Genomic DNA, 17470 nt, shown 5'->3' on the forward strand with positions numbered 1-17470 from the left:
GAGGGAATGCTGCAATCCAGTGATGGTGCAAGACGAGCCGTGGCTGGCCGGGGTACGCTTCCGGCTCACGGATGCTGCCCCGGGGTTTGGCCAGGGTTACTCGGCCTGCAGGCTAGTGTTGCATGAAAGAGAACATCACAGTCCTGGCCTGGCCCCTGGGTTTCTACAGTGTTTAAAACCATTTGAGAACAGCAACGACACGCCCCGGTGCTGGGCTCGGAGGAAGCCTGCCCTGGAGTCTTGCACTGGCCGGCTGACCCTGCAGAACCCGCCCAGAGGCCCTGGGGACATGGCTGTGCTTTAATGTAAGGCAAGGGCAGATGGGGCAGCCTCTGCGTGTGTCCCAGGGGAGGGAATGCGGGACTGCAGGCCCTCTCATCACTGCCAGTCAGGCTGGCTTGGGATCCTCCAGCCCCGCATGCCTACTGCCACTCAGTCCTGATTAATTCAAAAGCCACACTTGAGCATTGTCCACGTGCCAGCCCTGGGCTCTGCCTCAACATACAAAGGCTTAAGGACTATCCAAGGGCCGAACCACTGGCCTTGGGGAGTGCAGAGACCGGACACACACACACACATCATAACATGCATGTATGGGCAGCCTGCTCCTGGAACACCGAGGAGGGGGTCTCCTGCTCCTCCTGGTGTGAAATGGCCACTGCAGACCCCTCTGGGTGTCTGGTCAGCTCATGATGTCCCCTTGTCTGGGATCTGCCTCCCCCAGTACAGAGGTGGGCCTCAGGTAACCCAGGTGATCCATGGGAATTCGTATTTGTCAGGTTCTCCAGAAAAATAGAACCAACGGGGTACACACACACATAAAGTGATTTATTATAAGGAATCAGTTCATGTGACTATGGAAACTGAGAACTGCAGCCCAAGACTGCAGCTGGCAAGCTGGAGACCCCAGAGGGCTGAGGATGTGGTTCCAGCCTGAGTCCAAAAGCCTGGGGCCCAGAAGGGTTGATGGTGTCAGTTCCAGTGCGAAAGCGGGCAGGCTCAAGACCCAGGGAGAGCCAATGTTTCAGCTTGTGTCTGAAGGCCAGAAAAGACCAGTGTTCCAGCTCAAAGACAGTCAAGCAGGAGGAAGTCTCTTACTCAGGAGAGGGTCAATCTTTTTGTTCTATTCAGGCCTTCAACTGATTGTATGAGGCCCACCCACATTAGGAAGGGCAATCTGTTTTACTCAGTTTATCCATTTGAATGTTAAGCTCATCCAAAACACCCTATGCAGAATAATGTTTGACAAAACATCTGAGCAGCCTGTAGCTCAGGCCAGTTGACAAAACTTTAACATCACAGGCTTTAAGTCAATCAGAGTCCCTCCCCAGAGGAATTTTCCACTGGGAAAGAGACACCAGCTGGTCTCTGCATTAGCAGGACCTGGGACCCAGTGGGTAAAAGGCTTTGTTTCTAGACTTCCTCCCAGTCTCCTTCTCGACCCTTGAGTCCCCTAAGACCCCACCCCTCCCTGCCCCTGAATCTTGATCATATTCACTTTCTTCCTTAAATGAGTTTGGGCTGAGTTTCCCTACCTGCACCACCCCTGGGACCACTGTGAACATCAGCTCCTCTCCGTCAGGCCCTCCCTCCACTGTAGGGTCTTCACTGACTGTCCCCTGTGCCATTATCACTGGGCTGGGTCAGCCTCAGGGCGCTGGCCTGACAATCTTCCACCCTAGGCTTTGTCATAGCAATCAGGGTGAGCACTGAAGACTGGGTTTTCATTTTTCTGCATGTTTGTTTTTATCAGCAGCCATTCGCTTTCAGAGACATGTTTCGCCTGGAGGGGTCACTAACCTGGACAGCTGTGGCACCTCTCCGAGCCTCCTTTAAGGACAGCTTTAAACATCCTGCAGGTCGGAGTCTCCAGGAAGGCCCATGTAGCTGGATGTGTGGTCTTAACAGCAATTCTAGTTACTGAGGCTTCTCCCATCCTTGGCCTGGTACCTGCAATACAGTTACAACCAAAATGTCAAAGAGGAATGATTTAAAGCGAAGTTCTGGCCAGGAAGTGGGCCTTGGGAAACCTGCCTTGGGGTGCTTTGTTATGTTTCTAGAAGAGAAAACAGCAGAGAGGCGGGAGGACAGCCAACGCCATGTGGATGCGGCTGCATTTTTGCAGGACACGTGGAGATCTGTGGAATCATCTCCTCATCACGCTCTCTGGGGCATCACGCTGGTCGCAGGCCACAGCAAGGAGGACCAGAGCTCACAGCCGCAGCCTTGGAGATGACCTCAGCTGACTTCTCATCTGTCAGGTGGGGCCACGGGGCCCTGAGTTGCTCTAAGTCACACAGCCAAGCAGGAGGGAGCTGGGCTTCACACAGTCAGAAGCAAATTCCAGAGGGATGACAGACCGAAGTGTAAAAATGACACTTTCCAACCGTAAGGGAAATATCTTCGTGACCTCACAGTGAGGAAGGAAGGACTTTTTAAGCAAGACACAAAACACAACCCCAGGGACAATAGCCTGGTACACATGCCCACTTTAAAATTAAGAACTTCCCTCCATCGTCAAACAAAAAGGAAAGCTGATTGGGGTTCCTGGGTCCTTGGTCATTCCTCCTGAAAGCAACAGGGAGGGTATCATGGGAAGGGCAGCAGTGTTCCCTCGGTGCCAGGCAGGGCGCGGGCCCCTGGCAAACCTGCAGCTCCCGTAACAGTGCTGTGAGGCACGAGGGTCCCCTGTCATATGGGGGAAACTGAGTCCAGAGATGCCAGTAGCTTGTCACAATCACCAATCTGTTTGGTCAAACGGGACGCCACCTGTCACTTGCCTCTGCGAGCATCCCCTATTGATCTGCCAGTCCCCTCTCTCTCCACAATCAGTTCAGTCGCCCAGGTGCCTTTTATAAAATGCAGGTCAGACCATGTTACCCTGTCGTCAGTCCCTTCAGGGATGTCCTGATACACATCCCATAAAACCCAAGCCCCTTCCCGGCCCCCAGGACCCTAAGTCACATGGTCCCTAACTTTTCTGCCTTGCCTCTTACCACTCATCCTTTCCCCCCTGCTCCAGGCCTGTGGGCCTTCTCAGGGCCTTTGCACAAGCTGTTCTCTCACCAGAGACACTTGTCTCACTTCCTGCCTTGTAGCCGACACTCCTTATCCTTGAACACCACCACCTGGCAGAACCCTCCCCTGAGCTGGGCACACTTTCTCTTAGCAATGTACATAATTTCATTTCTATTTATTTGTTCAGCATCTGTCTGCTGGAATTGGCTGAATGTTGAAGAATGGGAAAGAACAGGCTAATTTATTCTCGACTGTACCTTTAGCTCCAACACAGTTCCTGGCACACAGTACGTGCCCAATAAAAATGTGTTGACTAAATGCCGAATCCATCCTGAAATGCTTCAAGCACCATCCCTAACAAGCTGTGTGACCTCAGGCAACCCACAGTTGCTCTCTTAGCCTCCTATGTCCCAGCAAGCCTACAGCGCCTTCCAGCTCTGACACCCTCAGCCAGCTACTCAAAGAGAAACAGCCCTACTGTGCACCAGGCCTGGTACTGGGGAGGCAGCAACAGGGCAGCCCCGCTTCGGGCTCCATCCAGTATGAGTCTAAACTCACGTGACTCTCTCGGTCTCCAGCTGCCCTGGAGGAGGCTGGCCTTCCCAAATGGTGGCCTGCTTTGGCTGGGCGGCCTCTCTGGCTGCAGAGGTCAGTCCAGCGGATGAGTTCCAGCGTCCAGGAAGGAGATACCAGATCCCAGAGGCAGAGGTAGAAAAGGAGCAGCAGCCAGTGGCCAGTTCATCCCCAGGGCAGCCGCCCCTCCCCACCGCCGACCACAGGACAGCGGCAGACCCACCCGCCCGGCCCGGAGCACCATCACTTGGGGATGTTACTCCCACGTAAATTCTGTCTACGTGAAGACTGTTTGAGAAAGGCAAACCTCGCCTCCTCTCTCAAGCTTTGTACAAGGCCACGGCCAAATAATGAAATCTAGGACTCTGTTGGTGGGGAAGAAACCCTGGGCCCACAGCGGGCCACACTCCATCTGTGCTCGGCCACGGCGGGCAGCGAGCACAGCGCCCATAGAAGGAGCCCTCGCCAGCGCTTTCACCGCATCACTCTGCTTCATCACCAACAAGCACCCTCCCTAGACTTTCTTCACAGTGTGGCATTTTGCTTTTTAGTGAAGTTTCTAAAATTTACCCGGCTCGTCTTAGAAGATCCCCACAGAGTCCTTCATTGCTTCAGTGCGCTTCCCAAGGAAAATAACCAAAAACCAACTGGAAGGATATTTGGAAGGAAAGTACTGGGCAGTGTGCCAAAAAGGTTGAGCTATGTGGATTCCATCCTGGGTTCCAACGCTGACAAGCTAGGCAACCTGGGCAGATCTGCTGCCCTCTCTGGTCTGTTGCTGCCTCTGCAAAATGAAGGGTTCAGGCTCCAAGGGCCCCTGGCTCTCACTTGCTGTGGTTTCAGACTTAAGTCGAGCTCTTTGCATGAGGTGAGGATGCTGGGTAGAGCACTTCCCTGAGGTAGGGCTTCCTCAGACAGGGTGGTCCCCGGAGAGGCCGCTGGGGTCACCGGGTGAGGGGCTGGAATGGGTCCTGGGCCAGGGACTACCTGGTTCCTGGGAACAGGGGAGACACAAGACAGTTCTGGCTGTTCTCTGAGGTGCCTAATGTCACTTGCAGAGATAAGTACTCTGATGCAAAGAAAGTGGAGGGAAGGAGAAAGTAGTTAAAATGGATTAAGGGTCAATGAGGCACCACGCCCTCAGTTGATGGGGGACCTCAACGATCTCCTTGAAGCCCCCAGCAACCCTGCGAAGCGGAGAGTATACCCCCACCTGATGCCTGAGGAATCTAAGGCTCAGACAGGCTGAGCAACCTGCCCTGAGCACACAGCTAGGCAGTGACAGGGGGACAATGCGTAGCCAGGCCCGTCTGAAGCATACACCCCATGCTGCCTCGCATGGAGGAAGGGAGAAGGGCCGTCTGGGAGAGCAGGTTTGAACCCACAGCCCTGCCCTGTCCTAACTGAGCTGGGTCCTCGTCACAGATCTGCAGACACATCGGAGAGCCATTCCAGTTAGAAGGTCCTCAGACATTTGTCAAACTAAGCATTAGGCGCAACCAACAGATATCCATGGGCACCCCTCCCGAGAACCCACACGTGAGTTTTGGTTCAATACGTCTACCTCGCAGACAAACACTTCAAAGGGAAAGCGTGTGTCTGGTCATTGGGATCAAGAGCAGCTTCAGGGTCCAAAGGGCCATGAAGTCCCCTTGGCACCAGCCCCGAGGCCAGCTGCGCGAAGCTGGAGGTGGTGGGTTGGACGTGCATTGACTGAGATCGTTTCCTGGCATGATCTGTTTGCAGAGAAGACTCCAGACTGTCACGGAGAGTTCACCAAGTCAACCAAGTGCAGGGTAAAGGCGAGGCCAGAGTGGGGCTGAGGAAGACGCAGCTGAATGGTGGCAGAGAGATGACCTGGGTGTTGGGGTACAAGAGCACCCAAGGTCTAGGTCATAGGGGAGAGTTGAGCTGAGCCAGGGAAAGTGGGAAAGAACATTAGGGCTGGAGCTGAGGAGGCCAGCTCAGGTTCTTACTATGTCATCACTCGGTCCCCTGCGTGCTAAGTAATAAATGTCCTACATTGGAAAGCGTCCATGCCTTCCTAGCAGACTCACCAGCGGGCGTGAGAACTCAGGATGGGCGTGGATTCCAAACCCACAAGCAGAGCTCTCTGCAGCATATTCTTTATAGTTCCCATGTGCTGCAGAGGTGGGGAGGTAGGAGACAGCACGGGGTCCAGAATGTTGCCATCTGACAGTGGCCTCGGGTTATGGAATCCGGGAGGGGATGTGGCTGGGTCATTGTGGAAGGCAGGGCAGGTGGCAGTGGTGGCAGATGTGGGTCCTCCCCAGACGCACACCTGGCCTGCCTGGCCTTGGCAAAATCGCCAGGGAGAGGCAGTCACACTGAAGTGCTTCTTAAAAGCGATTTTTGTTGTGAAATGTAACACACACTTTATGAAATGTATCCCACATACAGAAGAGTGCGTGAAACGTGTCCGAACAGTTACAGAGTCGTCGTAAAAAGAACACTCAAGTATCTGCAGCCAAGGTTAAAAAAAATAATAGCATCCTACAGGAGAGTCCGGAAGTTACCCCCAACCCCGGGGTCCTCCTCCTGCCCTCCAGCAGGGGGAAGGACCTCCGGACTTTTATGTTAGCCATTCCCTTGCTTTTCTTTATAAGTTTTACTACTTATGTATGATCTCTAAACAATATGTTGTTCAGTTCTGAGAAAATGAGTAGCGAGCACAAACCCAGCTGCCTGGAGAAAGGGAAACACAGCCCCATTAAACAGAGGCCCTAGGAGAAGTTCAGCTGAGGCAGGGTGTCTGGCCTCAGCTCCGCTGATAAGGACCCATTACCTGGTGTCCCGGGAACAGGGCCAAGAGGCAGCTCGTTCTGCCAGAACATCAGCTCCTGCAGAGAAACCCAGGCGATGAGGCCCCGGGGGGCAGAGGGAGGCGGCTCGTGTCCTGAGAAGCCCCCACCACTTCTCCGTCCTCCTCATCTGCTGGGGTCGGGGCAGAAGTGATCCTACACACAGAGAACCCCCCGCCCCAGAGCATTTGGGGTGGAGGAATGAGACAACTGAGTGTGTCCGTCCTGGCAGGCAGCACCAAAAGGGTGTAGGGATTAACTGAACCTATGAGGAGTAAACAAGGTGGCTCTGTGCTGCTGGGGGGGGGGGGGCAGTGACGCACGATGAAGTAAGACCCTAGGGGGTGGGTGGCTGGAGACTTCTAGAAAGAAAGATGTCTACTCTAATGTTCAATTTGGAGTCCTTCGAATAATTCCACTGATAAATATTGATTGAATAACTCTATGAGCCAGGCTGCCCCACCCACCATTCAGTACAGTCTGTTACACACACAATTGTCTTTTGAAACTGAGTTTTGGTGACATCAGTGAGGGTCTAGGGATTGTCTCTGGGTTTGAGGACCCGGGCAGACCAGCACACAGTGGAAGCAGAAGCTTGGAGCTGGGTTGTGGAAAGCTATGAAAACCGGCAGCAACTTGGGGTAATCTCATCTAGAGGTTTAAGGGACCCTCCACCCCATTTCCTCAGGCCTGGGCTTCTCTCACTCTCCCACGGAAGGAAATTAACATTTAATAAGTGCCTACTGCATGTATTCTATCTTTGACTCACCCTGGATTTAAAAAACCTTTATCACTGAAGGCCTGACGGCACCCAGGCCCGGGAAGTCCACTGGTTGTAACTGAGGCTCCAGAAGAACAGCTTGGGGCAGCACAGATTCACCTTCTGCTCGTGGCCGGGCCCCTTCCTGTTGGGGGAGAAGGCTGTGGGCCACTGTGAGCAAGGCCGTGCTAACCCTGAGGAAGGAGCCGGGCCAGGCCCAGGGTGAGTGCCCTCCTGCCCTCATCAGGATGCTTCCTTTTGGGAAATTGAAGGAGGGCATGAAGATTAAATGGAGGAAAATCCCTCAGCAGGCGCAGAAAATGAAATTCACTCAGCTCGCCCAAGCACCAAACAAACAAAACGCCAAACAAAAGATAGAGAAAGACACAAACAATAAGTAAATGTCACACGCCATGCTCAACATCGGCATCTGCTTTTCCATAAGGCTGTGAGTCCAAACTGTGTTACATCAAGATGAGTGAGCGCCCCGCAGACAACAGGATTTACCAAACGGCAATGACAATTAGCCTCCGGATTAATAAATGTTACACAGCCTCCCGATAAATATTAAATAAACTCAAAAGAAGCCTAAGAGGTTGGAGTCATCCTCCTTGCATTGATAGAGGAAAGTGACCTCAGAGGAGAGGCCTGTGGGTGAGGAGGGATCCGAGAGCCAGATGTGGCTTCTGCAGATGTGGCTTCTTGCGGGCACTGGGATACCCCTTCTAGGATGTGGGGAGCCCTTTCAGGAACAGCAGCAGATGCATAATTGTAATAAAAACTCCAACACTTCAGGAAATTCGTTAGGTAGTTAGTAAACAAGGATTACACCTCTAATTCCTTCTTCGAATTCTGATTTTGGACCCTGGACTCAAAAACAATTATGGCATTTCTAACTGTTGGTTGAAGTTTAGCCACTGTGGAAGTTACCATTTCCTGGAGCGGAGGGAAAAAAAGATAAAAAATTGCTCTAGAAAGTGAAATTGGATTTTAAAAAATCAATGAAGTAACCACGCTATTAAAATGGAAAATAAGTCTGATGTCATTCTGAAAAATAAAAGGGTTGAGTCACCTGCCGAGCCACTTAATTAAGCACAGGAAGTAACAAGAGAGCTTGAGTGATTTTCCCCGTTAATGTCAGTATTTCAAAATGAGTGAGGCATCAGGCCAAGAACATTCCTTCTAATCAGAGAGTGAAATCGGTTCTTTTGCCTCAGGACATCTTGATACATTTGAAGTTGACGAAGAGCAAAAAGGAATGTATTAAAAATTATCCCAACTGTACCCAAACAGGGGAAAGAGTGAGCTTTCTGCTCCGGGTCCCTGGGGCGGTGTGTGATGAAGGCCGCGGTGTGGGCACTGGACCCTCTGGAACAAGAAGGCACTCCGGGTAGGCGTGGGGGAGCCGCACCCACCTTCACAAGGTCAGAGGAGGGGGTGCAAAGGTCTTCCCAGCATCCCTCAGGATTGTAGTCTCTGAGAGGGTGGGCAGCCAGGTTTGGGCTCTGACAGAAGTGATGGTGGGACATACAGGGGAACTCTGAAGAGAGTCTTCCTTTTCCCATCTGAGCCAGTGTGTGTGTGTGTGGGGAGTTCATGCAGGACCTGGCTGGCGGCCCTCCTGCTTGCCCCTGTCAGCCCCAGGGAGCAGTTAGGCCTGGGGTCCTGTCCCTAGCAGAGCAGCCCTGTTGGAATACCCAGCTCCCCCCCAGGGAAGACTGGGGACTCTCAAAATTGGGGGGGCTCTGAGTCTGGGTCCCCTGAGCCACGCTTGGAGAAGCTCCTGAGGTCACTGCTGCATCCCAAACTACTGTGAGGAGAACCAGGGTCTGTCCCCTGAGGCCTGCTGCTCAGTGCATTGTGCCCCACCCACTCCCTCGGCTTATCAAAGGTCTGTTTCCTTTCCGCTGCTAGGATTAGCATAGTTCACACCGAGGTCTTTTGATGTTGGTGGGTTATTTTATGTTCATTATTACTATTTAACTTTGCCAGGAGCACAACAATGTGGAAACTCTAATCCCCACGTCTGACCTGGTTTGGACACGGTTAGAAACTGGGCTTGTTCAGAAGAGCGGAGCACCCACACAGAGTGTGGCCACCAGCCAAGTGCAGCTGCGAGGGGTCCCGGACACACGCTCAGAGAGGGGATGGCCTCTCCGACTGGAAGTGTGGAGTCTGCCTCCCTTGACCAGTCAGGCTGGCCGCTCTGACCAGCTGAGCTTCACTGGTGTTAAAGCCAAAGGGGGGGCCACATCCCGCAGCTCCAGCTGTAGGCAGCGCCCTCTGCCCGGAGGACAGCCCAACGCTCCCCCCATGTTAACATGGATAATGCGCCGATTGTAAGATCGGCCGCTATCAGATGGGATTTCCTCCCTGTGAGATTTCTTTATTATTCCTCCTGAAGTTGACAATATAGCACTGGGTTTTCCCTTGAACTTTCTATATCTTCTCCTTCCCCCACCCCACTCCAAATAGGCCTGCTCAACAAAAACACAGCCAATAAATATTTGCTGTTCACAATTTTTAACCCATTAGCTGTTGAGAACCAGGTAAACTAACCCTATTCCTCTTTGGAGGACCGTCCTGAAGGCAATAGCTGCCACCTGCGTTTATCTAATGCCAACAGAGCACGGGGTTGCAATGCCCGGAGCTTGGGGAATAAGAGGGTGTAATTAACACATGAAGGGCAGGGGTGGAGTCTGATGGTTAAGTACACTGCCAGTAATATTGAGTCTTCTCGCTTGGAAAATCTTTTCTAATTAGAGCCCACCGGGGCCCAGGGTAGAGGGAGGGCGGAGCATTGCATCCGAGTGAAATAGACATGGCTGGGGTCCAGCACGGCAGGTCCGTTTCCCCGTGCTGCCCACCTCCCCTTTCTGAGCCTCAGTTTCCTCATTTGCTAAATGGGACCAGTCACTGAACCTTCTTTGTAAGGTCGTGAAGAGACTCCTGAGATAGTCCTGGGAGGAGTTCTGCATGGTCCCCAGGACGAGATATGTGCCGAACTCTTATCAGTAGCTACTGGACCAATGTTTTTGTTCTAATGCAGCTCTTGTTTAGATAGTGGATTGAAAAGGCAAGAGAGGAAATCTGGATCAAACTTTCATGGTTGTTGGTATCATCTGATCTGGCTTCATCTTTGCAGGATTTCAAATACCAGCAGAGTAGGGAACATCGGCGCAAGAAAGAACACCTGGGTCCAGAGCCAGCTGGAGACCTGGGTAAAATGTTCTCTGCAAATCGCGGTGGATGCTTCTCTAGAGAACCAGCTCAGGGTAGACTTACCCCTGACTCAGGGACGGCAGGGGGTCAGCAGGACCTGCACAGGGCACCTTCCTCAGACTCTCTGCCCAGCATTCCCTGCTGTCCTCCACCAGCCAGACGAGGAGAGCTGGGGACATGGGAACATCCCTGGGGAGGCCTGCAGAGGCAGAGGCGGTGTCCAGCGGCAGGCACTTGGGGCCTTTTAAGAAACCTGTTCCCGAGGTCCACGTCCCCTCCCCAGGTGCACAAACTCTCCTCCCCATGGGATAGCACTGGGAGAGCACCCTCCTGAGGGATGCATGCTCCTCAAGCTGTGAGCCAGCCTTGAATTCCAGTCACGTCTGCAAATTTCATGGAGATGAAATCTTGCTTAAAGTTCAAGTGTCACTTTAAATCAGGTGTCAGCCAGTCGTTGCAGGAGGAGAGAGGAAATGGGGAGATAAAAACTCAGGCAGCTGACACCATTCTCCCTGGGGTAGCAATACCCAGCCCTCAATTCCTAATTCCTAGGAAGGCCTCTCCCCAATCTAGGCAAATCCATCCTCCCTTTGTGTCTCAACACTGTCCCTATATCCCCACCCATCCCTATTCATAGCCTCTTTGCTGTTTCTGTCCGACTAAGGGGGTCCTGGGGTTCAAACCTTGGCTCTGCCCCTCACTGGTCGCAGGCCCCACCTTGGGGAAGGTGAGCGCTCTGCCCACTTTCTCATACGAAATGGGGACTGTCCAAGAGTTGGCATGTTTCCAAGGGTGCAGGGCCTAGCATGGAGTTGACCTATTTCTTTTCCCTCTCTTGATCACCAGCCTGGCCTGCCCCTCCTCTGGAACCCTTCCCTGTGTGACTGACCTCAGCCCCTGCTGTCGCAAACTTACTGCTCCCCACACCTTCACCCTGGTCCTGGTCCTCTGCCAGCCAGGCCCTGACCCCTCTCTTGGCTGCCTGCCCTGCATTTGACCTGGCACCAGCACAAATGTGCAGGCTGCTGAGACCAAGAACAGGTCGCACTTGTCACTCTCATTTGAGAGGAGTCATTTCTATGTCCCAGTGATCAGCTGCGCAAGGAGAAAAGGGTGACATCACCAGACTTCCACAGTCTCTGCGCAGGGAGGTCCCTCTGCGTGTGCCCTGGGGGAGCATCGCCCTGCCCGTGGACATGCCCAGAGCAGTCTCCTGCTCAGCCTCAGTGGGGAGGACCTGAGCTGCAGCTGCCAAGACTTGGAGAGCAAGGCAGTGGGGTCGTCATCTTTTTATGGGAAAGCAGAGGGATTTTGGGCTGTTCTGCCGAAGTCAAAGACCCACAAATTTTCCATCAGGCACCAGCTACTCCAGATGCACAAACATACCCTAAGATTCTTAGAGAGGAAATATTTATAAAGCCTCGTATGGGTTCTGACCCTTGATTCTCAGTCCAGTGGGATCTGGATCTTTACCAGGAGAGGCATGATTTATGATATGTATCAGGTTTTTGACTGTGCCTCACCCATTCCTGCTTCCTGTGGGCTCCCCGGTCTCCTTTGGGGGATGACTTCTCCCCCATGGTGTTTGGTGTGAGTGGGAGAATGATCTCAGGTGCCATCCTCCACCATGGAAGTCCAGGAAGCAAAATGCTTTCTGTCCTGGCTCTCACAGAGGGTATGGGACCTAGCCCTGGCTTGGAGGTCCTCACCCAGGGTGACATCTGCAGTGAGTGAAGCAGAGACAGAGGGTCAGCAGGTCCAGCTGGGACCCAGGACAGATAGCCTCCTCCATGAGGAAAGGGTCATGCTTCCTGCTTTCCCAGACCTCTGGAGCAACGCGGGATCCCCTCCCCAAATCCCTGAGCCCTCGTCACCTTCCACTGCATTCTTTTGTCTGAGCTGGCTGGGATCTCTTTCTCGCAGTGATGGAATCCTGACTGATGCCGCCGGGGGCCACTGCCTCGCCTGGGGTGTGCTCCCTTAAAGCTCCATGGGATCCACGACAGTAGCCTGGGTATAAATGCCGTCAGAGACAGAGATGAGAAGATCTGGCCTGCATGCATGCGAAGTGGTGTGTTCCTTCTGGAGAGGGTAGTTATTGCTAATATCTGTAACTGATGCCTCTCTCTTTTGGGAGAGCCTGGGTGTGTGTGTGTGTGTGTGTGTGTGTGTGTGTGTGTGTGTGTTTGTGTGTTTCTTACCATCAAATTAATAGAATGTAGTTTTCTTTGTTGTTGCTTTTCAAAAATAGAGTGACTTCTATGCCTCGGGATGCCCCCAACCTGGGAGGCCTCCAGAGCACCCCAGTGGCCAGCAGCTCTGCATTTGCAGAAATGCACACGGCCATTCCATTTTGCCTGAGGAATAGCTACAGTTACCACATTTGTTGGCGTCCCAGGACAGGACCCTGTGGAACGGAATGCTGACACTCACCCTAGCCATATGGATCCCACAGGTGCCTCCGTGGCTGAGGCAAGAGCCCTCCAATCCGGAATCCTATCACTTAACACTGCTGAGGGGTGAAGCTCTGGGACAGATGGTGGCCTGCAAAGGCCAGTGGTTCGTCCCAACATGTTCTCAGTGACCTATGATGAGAGTGTAATCCTATAAGCCACACATTTGTCTCAATCTATCTTTTCTTAAAAAAGTGTACAACTCAGCGGCATTAAGTACATTCACAATGTTGTGCAACCATCACCGCTATCTATTTCCAAAACTTTTTCACCACCTCAAACAGAAACTCCTGTGCCCATTAAGCAATAACTCCCCATTCTACCCCTCCCCCAGCGCCTCGTGACTACCATTTTACTTTCTGTCTCTATGAATTTTCCTATTCTAGGTACCTCATACAATATTTGTCCTCTTGTGTCTGGCTCATTTCAATTAGCACCATGTTTTCAAGGTTCATCCATGTCATAGCGTGTGTCAGTACTCCATTCCTTTTTAAGGCTGAATAATATTCCATTGTATGCATATACCACATTTTGTTTATCTAGCCATCGGTTGATAGATGTCTGGATTATTGCCACCTTTTAGCTATTGTGAATAATGCTGCAATGAACAGTAGCATCCAGGTGTCTGTTTGAGCCCCTGTTTTCAATTCTTTTGAGTATATTTCTTGGAGTAGAATTGCTGAGTCGTATAGTAATTCTAACTTTTTGAGGAACCACCAAACTCTTTTGCACAGCAGCTACACCATTTTACAATCTCCTTAGCAACGTATAATTTCACCCCATCTTCTCTAACACTTGTTATTTTCCATTTTTATTATTATTATTGCCATCCTAACAGATGTGAAGTGGTATGTTATTGTGGTTTTGATATGAATGTCCCTAATAACTAATGATGTTGAACATCTTTTTATGTGCTTTTTGGCCAGTTATGTATCTTCTTTGGAGAAACAGCTGTTCAAATCCTTTGCACATTTTTCAACTGAGTTGTCTTCTTGTTGTTGAGCTGTAAGAGTAGTTCACATATTCTAGATATTAAATCCTTATCATATATATGATTTGCAAATATTTTCTCCAATTCTATAGAATGTATTTTTACTTTTTTGATAATGTCCTTTAATGCACAAAAGTTTTTAATTTTGATGGAGTCCAATTTATCTATTTTTTTCTTTTGTTGCTTATGCCTTTGGTGTCAAATCTAAGAATCCATTGCCAAATATGACACCATGAAGATTTACTCCTGTGTTTTCTTCTAAGAGTTTTATGGTTTTTAGCTTTTGTATTAAGGTCATTGATCAATTTTGAGCTAATTTTTGTGTACGGTACAAGGTAAAGCTTCAACTTTAGTCTTTTGCATGTGGAAATCCAGTTGTCCCAGTACCATTTATTGAAGAGACTGTTCTTTCTCCACTGAATGGACTTGGCACTCTTGTCAAAAATCAGCTGGCCACGGATGTATGGGTTTATTTCTGGACTCTCAATTCTATTCCATCGATCAATTTGTCTATCCTTATGCTGGTCCCATACTGTTTGGATTACTGTAGACTTGTAGTAAGTTTTGAAATCTGGAAGTGTAAGTTCTCCGACTTTGCTTTTCTTTTTCGAGATTGTCTTGGATGTTTGGGGCTCCTTGAGATTCTATATGAATCTGAGAATAGGCTTTTCCATTTCCATAAAAAAGGCTGTTGAAACTGATAGGGGTTGCACTGAGTCTGTAGATTGCCTTGGGTAGTACTGACATCTTAACAATATTAAGGCTTCCTGCCTATGAACACAGGATGTCTTTCCATTTGTTTGGGTCTTCTTTAATTTCTTTCAGTAATCTCTAAACCTTTCTTGAACCTATTTGTGTCTATGACTTACATAACCTCTCAGGATAATGAGGGCCATATGCTTCCCTTACTCACTACATAAATTAGTCTTAAAGCCAGTAGACGATGCTGTCTCTTTCAATTTTTGAAAGCCCCCTTAATTTCAGTATTCTCAGTTTTGGTAAGCAAATCCCGGGGTGTGCTATTGTTAGCCTTCCTGATTTCCTTGATATTGTATCTACGCCCTCTCAGCCACCGTCTTCACAGATGAAAAATCCTCACTCTTTTTGGTGTCCTCAGACAGAGATTCATCAGTGGTCATTCTCCCATTTCTGTTGTGTTTCTGATCCAATAAGCAAACTTAGATCCAACCAAGTTGGGTACAGCTCAGTCTGCTTTAACGTTTGGGTGGGAGAGACCCAAGGCATTAAAAAAGAGAGCCAGAAACTCTCCTCCCATGAGCCCCATTCAAAAATGGAATGTTGATCATATCTCCATCCGCCATGGCAAGAGGTACTGGGAACCCCCGGCCTTGACCACTGGAGATCACAAGGTGAGGAGTCACAGAGTGAGCAAGAAAACCCAGGGTAGCAGAGGAGATTTCCAGCTGGGGGTTTAGGACAATTCTCATGGAGGAGGAGCCATCTGAAGTGGGGCCTCAGGGCAGGGGCTGCTTAGACCCACAATTCATCGAATGTCCTCAGAAAGCAGTGTTGAATTTTCATGAACGGGCTTCAGGAAGAACCTGAAGCTTCTAAAAACTAATGATAAATTTTACTTTTTTTTTTTTTTTTGAGGAAGATTAGCCCTGAGCTAACATCTGCCACCAATCCTCTTCTTTTTTGCTGAGGAAGACTGGCCCTAAGCTAACATCCATGCCCATCTTCCTCTACTTTATATGTGGGACGCCTGCCACAGCATGGCTTGACCAGTGGTGCGTAGGTCTGCACTCAGGATCAGAACTGGCAAAGGCTGGGCCGCCAAAGCAGAACGTGTGAACTTAACTGCTGCATCACCAGGCCAGCCCCTGAATGCTAAATTTTAGATATATTAGGATATGTGCATTTATAAGGAAAAAACATCCATGGCTTTCATTAGATTCTCAAAAAAGTGGGTCAGCCTCAAGAAAGATCCTTCCTAATGAGGGACGGATCGCAGGGCTCCTTCTGCACTTGTTGGAGAGCTCACTGTGGGCATGGGGAGTTGTTATATGTACATGGGCCAGAGGCTAATGCTTCACGGGCTCTTACCCTAGATTCAAGCTGCCTTTGTTCCTAAAACTGTGTATTTGTTTAATGTTTTTATCTTAGTGTGTTTTTCAGGAAACAGTCACTTTCATTTGATGCTTGGAGGTCATGACCCCCATAACTGAGCAGTTGCCTTCTATGCAACATGAATAGTTGGTCCTTGACCACAAGCAGCTGTTTCCCAAAGCTCAATGCTGATGAGCGTATGTTAAAATAATTGCCTATTTATTAATCTACAAATAGACATTAATGTTGGAGTGACCTTTTCTGTTTGTCTATGAATGGTCTGCTTCTTAACAATTCATGTTGCTTTTATAAAGGCAGTTGATGTTAGTTTTCTGGTCTTTTCATGGTATATGAGCAAATAAACTATTGATACTCCAAAAAAAAAAAACAAACCAAACAAACGAAAACCTAAGAACCAGAAGCCAAGTTCTTCCGGTGAGGAGACAAGAGATATAACTGCAGAGCCAGAGGCAGAGCTGGTGCAAAGGAGGGAGGCCCAGGAGGGACCGACAGCAAGAGACTTTAGATAGCAGAGAGAGTCCTGAGTTCTTGGGCTGCCGAAGGACCAGGGGGAGAAACCCAGACTTTGAAGGGGGACAGAAGAAAAGTAACCCAAACTGGAAGCTTCAGAGTCGACTGTCAAAGCTCAGTGCAAAAGCTCACTTCTGGTGGGCCTTGACCACAATGGCCAGCCCCTGGGTCCGGCGCCTCTTCCAGGGGCGCCCTGAGAGCGCCAGCCTCGCCCTTCCTGGGTTCTCCCTCCGGACCAGGCACTCCCCAGAGCAGCCAAAGGGGCCTGGCACATAACAGCTGTCCTGAGTGTCTAGACTTGGCTCCCCACCCCTCCCCAAAGGCCGAGGACCCCCTCATTCTCAGAAGGTGACCCTCTGGAGGACTGGGCTGCCACATCAGTCACGTGGGCATGGTGATCATGCTGACTCTCTCCTGGGTGTGTATTCCAAAGATAAGCTGTGCCAAACGGTCCTCTAACTGTGACGATGACACCCGGACTGGGTTCCCTGGAACTAGGATTATGCAAAACCTCTAACCCCTGCTGCTCCCAGTGCTGCTGTCCGATGGGCCTGGAGTGGCGGGCTCCTGCTCGCTCACCTCACCTGCATGCTGGGCTGCTTCCAAAGCAGGTAGCAGGACTGTTGGCAAAGCAGAGTTGTGGGAAGAACTGAGAACAGGCACAAAACTTTCCGTTGGTTTCCCAGCTGAGACTTCCCTTTTTGCACAGTCTCCAGTGCCCCTGGCTTTGGTGGCAGGGGGAACTGCGGTGGGCAGGAGCAGACCGGAGCATGATGCCACTCAGCACCCACATGGAGGAAGGTCTTCTGTGGGCACAAGAGGCCCCCACTCAGCGCCGGGGGGCCACGGCCGAGCGGTCCAGAGCATGCAGCGGCTTCTGCCTTTTCCAGACCAGCCTTGACCTCTGTCCACCCAGAGAAACAAGTGTTCTCATTTTGACCAACTTGATGGGAGAGTCTGACAATTCACACCTGACCAGCAGCATACCACCGCAATCGTAAAATAGACATATCATCACGTTTTCTCATGG

At 50.7% G+C, this 17470-nt stretch overlaps 1 long non-coding RNA gene across 1 annotated transcript in view; it reads right to left on the bottom strand.

Moving 5' to 3' along the window:
* The window catches only part of LOC106838541 (uncharacterized), a 304473-nt gene that overhangs the window by 132995 nt on the left and 154008 nt on the right, over positions 1-17470 (bottom strand). Inside the window, exon 4 of the long non-coding RNA XR_011503880.1 lies at positions 1801-1950. This is a non-coding gene — a long non-coding RNA (uncharacterized lncRNA). The remainder of the gene's footprint in view (positions 1-1800; positions 1951-17470) is intronic.

Source organism: Equus asinus, chromosome 6 (assembly GCF_041296235.1).
Source record: "Equus asinus isolate D_3611 breed Donkey chromosome 6, EquAss-T2T_v2, whole genome shotgun sequence".
Taxonomy (NCBI): domain Eukaryota; kingdom Metazoa; phylum Chordata; class Mammalia; order Perissodactyla; family Equidae; genus Equus; species Equus asinus.